We start from the raw sequence: 8,071 nt of genomic DNA, 5'->3' as shown, positions 1-8,071 counted from the left end.
ATATTAAACATATTAAATATATTTAATCAATTGTGTGGATTAACTACGAATCGAACTAATTATAATAATTGTAATGTTATTATTAATACTGGGTAAATTATAAATTAATTATATTCAAATGATTTATAGGTTATTAAATATTTAAACAAATATTCATCATCATCATCAATCATCAATCACGTTGTTGAAAAGTAAAATAAAATAACCGTTTAATATTAAACATCGCGTCGTTCTAAATACACACTACTATGAACTACTTATAAATGGGTAAAATTAATACAAGGTATAATCATCGAAACTAATTACTGTCATTTGTTGTATTAAGTCAGAACATTCCAAGAAGAAAAAATTCAATTCAAGTAATTTACCGCATACTCCTTTACCGAACATTTACGATCATCCCTAGGATAGAAGTTCTGAAACAAACATTGGTATGAAAGTTATGTTAGAGTTTTAGGCTAGCCGATTTTTTAAAAAACTGCAAACTGTATCAAAAAAAAAGATCATTGAAACGTCAATAATACGTTGTATTTCGTGTTTTCATATAAATGTAGAACGAACACGTTCCTTGTCCATACATGCACTTTTTATTTTTCTAGATTTGATGATAAGGATTTGTTTGGACACTGCTAGCTTTGTTTGTATTTTGTTTGTGTGAAGGTCACGACGAAGTGAACTGTTGTAACCCAACGAATTTCGTGAATTCGCACGAATCTGTCACCAGTTATTATTTTATTTCATGTTTCAATTTAGAAACAGATAACAATCAATATCCCGCGTGATGTGTTCTTTCGAATTCACGCTGACGTATATTTATTTTTCCCGTTATATCATAATTATTACAATATTATGTTAAACGGTGATTTTTTGAAGTAATCTAAACTATATAAAAGTAGGTATATTATTATTAAACACACTCATCATAATACGACTGTTTAAAAATAAAATTTAAAGTCATAAATACGTCATCGTATTACTGACTCAGTATTACCGAGACTTTCGTATTACTACATCAACGAGTTTTTTTTAAACACGAATCGTACAAAGGAGTGAATCATATTCAATTATGAATACTTGCAGATTTGCGAGAAATTATTTTTAAATCAGATACTGGACCATGCGAAGGTACTAATTAAACGTATTGACTTTCCTGAACTAAATAGATTGCGATTACGATTATTTTTTTGCCGAAAAGTGGACTTTGGATCATGGCTGAAGCCATGATCAGTTGTTTGATATCACTACGAGTATAATTTATGCTTGGTTAAGAATCAATTCTAAAATTCCATATTATCGGTTTAACACTTATAGTACTGATAGAAAATGCGTAATTCCAATTTTTTATCCAAAAGTGAGTTTAAAACCAAAAAAAATTCACATGATTGTCTCCGTGTACCTTTCGATTTGCTGTAAGTTAATACTTACATATTTAAATCATAGTTCTTTATGTTTTCTAGACTAGCATAAAATTATTATACTCGTATAGTCTCACTATTACATATTAAATTTGAATTTAAATTTATCTTTGTGATTAAGCCTTTGAAATTAAGCCTTTACGGCGTAAAAATGTTTTTTACATATACAGTGCTTGGAAGGAACAATTTCAATGTAACTCGTTCTTCTGATTTTGATACATTTTCAAGAACTTATTGTTTTTTTTTTACTATTTATTAGAATCTCATTCATTATGAGAAACGGTTTACTTCGCTTTTTTCTTCGTTGTTTTTTTTATTCTTAAATATAGACCATTTAATAGTTTTTAGGAATAATTCTAATTGATTATTAATAAAAAATTTTTTTTTACCTTTTCTTTAGAACTTTAGCTGTTTAATTGATTCAGTATGCTGTGTTGACCGGCAATCAAACTATAGGTGTCTCACTTATTATTACTTTTTAAATAAAATTGTTAGTATATAAAAAAAACTATACAATATCATTGTTTATTTATTTTTTATTTTTATTTTTTTTTTTTAACTACCAATATTAAAATGATTATAGTTGACATTATTTATGAAATGTCAAGTCAGCTGCGATGACTTTTTCGGTGTGACATCGTTAGGAGCTGGAAAATTCATTCAACTATAAAGTATATTAATTAAATTTTAAAATTATTGAGGAATGGGCAATGTTCTTTATTTTAGAACGAGAAAAGTTACTTTCTTCAATCTAGGAATAGAAAATGATTTAGATTTGATTGAATTTATTTTTTTTAACTTTTCAAACTCTGTGCACATGTATCTTATGCAAGTTGCATGAAGTTAGATTAAATCAAACCTCATACCGTGTTAGGAATATGTTTTATAGGAGAATCTGTCGATAATTTGATAATTCGAGTATAGATATACTGAACGATTAATGAAACTAATCAACTGTTAGGTATCAAAAATAATACAATGCATGATATTTTAATAAAAATATGTAATTTTAAAAATTATCAACGTGATACTAATGTGAACATCATCGAGAATACAATTGATTTTTGAATAAACATTTTTTTTTTTATATTGTTTTTGCAGTCTCATTTTATCATATCAGTCAGACGTTTTAGAAAAATCAAGGCCTCGAGAACAGTAATCCTGACTCCTGAGCACCAGTGAATATTATGCAATCGTACTAATTTAAGTGAAATATTTAAAACTTCTTACTATAATCAATTAATTTTTTATTATTAATTACTTAGCAATTACTATTATTGTGCCAGTAAGGTACAGATTGTGTATGCATCAATAAAAAAAATAAAAAAAAATATTTTTTTTTTTTTTTATTATTGTGTTGAAGCAATTCAAACTTTTCGTAAACTTAGCCTTGATATACATATTTTATTTTATAATGAATATTATGTATAATGTACCACACGGAACTGTATAATTAATCGATAGTTTCAGACTTTGTCTTCTAAACATAATTGCATTTAATAATAAGTAATCCGATGTTTAAAAAAAACAATTTGTGCAATTTGAAACAAGCACTAGATTATTTATGTTAACTACGTTCTCGAAATGAACTTTGCTTGTTTGAAAAATAATCAATAAAATAACAAATAGCTTTGAAATGTTTACTTAAAAATAAAAAAGACTATTAGAATTTATTAACATTGAACAATAGGCCGTATCACACACAAGTGGTATATTATAATGATTTCAGTCGTAACATTTATTTACATAATACACAATTATGGTTTCTTGCGATGTTTATTGAGAAATCTTGCATTCCTATTAAAACATTTAATTTATTTTCCTGGTAAAACGAAAAAAACCTTATAAATTGATCCTATTCAGGAGGTTATTCGACATGTGTTCATGTGATATGTATATTAAAGGTCTTCCGTTATTTTTAGATGTATTTCTTAACTAGCTAATTAATACAAACTGCTTATGTACGGACTTTTGTGAAAATATTCACACATATGTATATCATTTTGTGTACTCGCTCAAAGCACACCCATTATACGTAAACAATTAATAAGGCAATAAAGCTTTGAGTTTTTTTCGTTTTGCATACATCTATATTAAATCATCGTAACCTAAGATTTTTAATGAATAGCGATATTTTTATACAATATCGATATGCTTCGATTACCTCGGGTTAACTTACTCGCTGCTTGTCAGCGAATTCACATGCGAGTGAGTGTGTACCGACCTGTCCGATTACACTCCGGTTAGTTGAACACTCAGCAAATAAGCGAGTAAGTCTTTTACATTAAGTGGATATAGTAGTAGGTAACGAGTAAATTCGTCAGCGACTAGGGAGTAAATTTGCGTAATGTAATCGAGGCTTTAGTCAATACATTTTATTTTTTGTATATTTTTTCATGTAGTTTTTATATCATTATAGAAATAAGATCAACATTTTGCTAATACAAATTTAAATGTTTTGCAAATAGACATAACTATAAATTGTCGGCAAACCACATCAAGGGATATCTAATTAATTAATAATTGTTCTTTTGAAAATGTATTATGTATTATAATATTTACCTACTAAAATATTTATTTAATAATTTTAACCGACACTATTATTTTTCTAACTTTTTACCGTGTTAATTCATTTCTTCTACCAAAATGAAACAAATTCTAGTTCAAAAATAAAATGTATTTCATTAATTTCAAACGCATTTTTGAAATTTTTTTTACCATAATTAAAGTCAACGACAAATCGCTTTGATATAATAAGCGTCATATTTTAGTATACAGGTCCATGCACAATAAGAGGAGGGTTGGGGGGTTCCAAACCCATCCTCGTTTACATACATTTTTACTTGGAATATAGTCCTCAATCTATAAAAGTTAAACTGACTTAAAAATTCCTACACAGTTGTCTAATTTTGTTTTAACAGTATCAATTTTTTCGATTTGGCACGCTTTTCTTTTTAATTTTCGCGCTTTTTCAACCTACCATCAATTATCGTTGTAAATGTAGCCATTGATAGAATGCATTTTCACTGAATAGTTAGCTGCTTAAGTTGTTCAGATATTTGTTGAAATTTATTGATTTTCGAATCTGATATTTTTGATCATGGCTATTCCAACTTGTATTTTTTTTTTTTTTTTTTTTACTTCATAATCTAACATAACATATATACATTTGAACCCCCTCCCTTGAGACGATTCTTGGGAACGAGCCTAATAATATAACAATATTTCTAATATTTCCTAGCTTATAATTTAATAACTATTAAAATGTTTAAGTATAACAATCTCATAGGTGACAGGACATATTTTGAATGTTATTAAATTGAAATAAAACACCGTATACACATGTATAATATACAGATTATATTAGAAATTTAAATAAAAGAAAATAATTTCTATTTAATTAATGAAAATATATGCATTTATTGTACGTACAGATTGACCTTAAAACGTTCGTTTTACTTTTTTCACGTTTTATGTTATCAATATTTCGAGCAAATATTTAATTATCAAACGATAAACTTTTCATACTGAACAAAGAGCGTTAGATTGTATTTATAATAAAACATCAAGTATAGCATAATATAGATTGAAGTGAAAAAAGAATAACATCACGACGGCTCGTTATATTATATCTAAAAGTGTAAACTAAATTATCATATTATTTCAGTGAGAAAAATTATAATTTATACATAATTTAATCTATGTTGTACATTAATATGGTACTATTTTAAAGTCAATAACCTTTCAATTCTACGAAATCCGTTCGAAATAACAATTGGAATTATTTTAGCGTTAACGGTTTTTAGTATAGTAATTAATACTACGATAGCATAGGTATACTTATAAAACGAACTCTGATTTTGTTTTACTGCGTGCATCGTAAATACCCGCAATAGAAATTTAAATGGAAATATAATTACGTCATAGCGGTAATAACGAAGTGAAAATAAGTATTTGTGGATTTGTTATGTGGAATAAGTTCAGGAGCACGTGTCAGATATTCAGCGTAATTATAATGATCACGGGTAAAAAAAAATGTAAAAAAGCATGATTATAACGTGTTTTCCTTGTAACTTATTTATGGTATAATATAAAAAAAGTTCAATACACCCACTATTAAAGATTTCTGAATCCACGATTGATCCGCATGTGCGATCAAACAATGAACGGTTGGGACCTATGCACGGTCAGAGTGCCGTCGACCAATGTGTATAGTGACAAGCAACATTACCACAACAATTTCACATAATAATAACTTATTATCGTTTCGTATTGCGGTTATACACTATGCAAGCAATAAAAACATAGCATACAAGCTTTGATTTAGGTCTTATCACGAATACAATTTATGTTCTTAGACATAACAGTGTGTAGTATGTATGTATATATATAGATATCTTTAGTTAAGATAAATAAAATATTAACTACACACAACGCTGTAGATGAAAAAAGCGATATTCTGCCATGGTTAAAAACAAAAGTATAAGGCAAGCGTTTAAAATATAATTATGAACATTCCTTCAATATTTCTAGCCCATACATTTGAAAATATGATGTTAACGAACTATGCAATTCAAATTTCTATTAGGGAAAATGTGCGAGGATAAGAAGGATTTGTTTTAATTAATTATAATCGAGAAGATGGAGTGGAAGAGAGGCCTTAAAAATATCACCGGTATTCAAACCCGTACACCGGCGAACTCAATCGCCCTTCGTCGTTACGCGTGTCAATCGTTAGCGCCCTCAACGTTTATATTACTGATAATTAGGGAACGGATTTATATGTAATAAAAATACATAAATATGTACATATTTATGTAAGTAAAATGTATAAAATATGTGCTAAAACCATCCAAATATGTAGGAAAAAAATTTAATAAAAAAAAAAAATTATAATTATTAAATTATCAAAATTATTTGTTGCATTGAATTATTACAATTTTAAATTATTAAATATTAAATATCGCCTATTAGATCTGAAAATATTTTTAAAACGGCTAAATGATCATTCCACATCAACCTACATCGGTTGATTTAAGCATATTTGAAGGGCATAATATTAGAAGGCGATAATTCCAAAATTTTAGAAGGGTGTCTGCAACTCTATGTCATTGATTGATTTATAATCAATATGGCCTGAAATTTTTTCCTTTAACAACATGAATTTTCTTTTTTACAACTTCGCCTATTGGTCCGTTTACGAGTTTTCATTTTGCAATCGTTGATTCGACAATTTGCATACTTTCATTCAAGGACATATTTTTGTTTCTTATTTTGTAAATGTATGTGCAATAAAACTAAAATTCACTGAGATGAAAATTAAATGAGTTTTCAATGTTTCATTTTGCATAATATTTTGAGCTTTTCTAATAGCGATAGAAGTTCTGGATCTAAATTTGAAATAATTTCTTGTATTTTTGTACGAAGAAGACGTATGAATGATGAAATAATAAAATATGTTTAAAAATATTTACAAATTAGTGAAATAGGTATGTAAAAATATGTAATTATACCAAAATATGTAAAAATATGTAAAATAAAAGTAGCATCATATTAATAGGAATGATTTAAATCATGAACATTTCTTATCAAATTTTAAATATCTCGTTTTAATAAAAATATGTATTTACATATAAATCCGTTCCCTACTGATAATACACTTGTGCATTATTATTTCAATGACTTCGACTGCGTATGCGTTAGTGTTCAAAAATAGAAAATGAGAAACAATCATAAAAGGGAAAGTTGCTGTTTCTGCCTAGCCAAAAGGGATTTAACATTTTTTGCGCTGATTTATCGATGACCCTTTCTCTACGGCTTTGTCGCTTGTCAACAGCAAAATACGCTTCCCGAGTGATCGAAAAGTCTGACGAACAAATGTAACCGCGACCGGTGTCCTTCTTACGATTCGTTGTAGCCGAAATTTTACGACGTATGCAGTGTGATTCCCGAAGTCCGTTCCGTCCAGGTGCCGCGGTCGATCTCTTGATCTCGGTACCACGACCACGGTAATCGTTTCTGGCGACCATGCCGTGACCCCGGACCCTCCGGATCGAGAGTGGTATGAGAACGATCAGGGTTTTACCTTCACGTAATTTGCCGATGACGGTTGAACACCACCACCGAAAAGTGGCTAACGCAATTGAAGTCGAGCCGAACCCGGGTACCGTAAACACATGAGAACATCATCGTCACTGCCTTCGCCGATCAGACTCAGCTCTTCCGGTACTGAGGTTCGTGACCGTCTACCGTATGAATCGAAACAATAAAATTATGATAAGTCATTAAGCGGTTGTTGTTGGTTTTGGTTTTTACTTTCAATCGAATCTTAGATCGTCATTAGTATAATAATAATTAATAATTATAATATACGACTGTATAATAATTATTGTTTTTGAATTTATTATTTTTGTTGTGGTACTGCAGTTATCCGAAATGGCTAAACGTCAAAGTAAAAACACATCCCATTGCATAGAAGTACAAAATGTTTCTTTCAAAATTTCTTTGACTCTCTTACCAAATTATTCGCAGAATTCTCACAAAAATACACGAACAAAACACACACTGCAGTTTATGTCGATCGATATTTTTAGTGGACCAATTATTTTCCATTCGCGGTACATCTGTGCATGTTATTTTTTTTTATTACATTAACT

Source organism: Sipha flava, unplaced genomic scaffold (assembly GCF_003268045.1).
Source record: "Sipha flava isolate LNK unplaced genomic scaffold, YSA_version1 76_pilon_pilon, whole genome shotgun sequence".
NCBI classification, from domain to species: Eukaryota; Metazoa; Arthropoda; class Insecta; order Hemiptera; family Aphididae; genus Sipha; species Sipha flava.
This window is presented reverse-complemented; position numbering follows the sequence as displayed.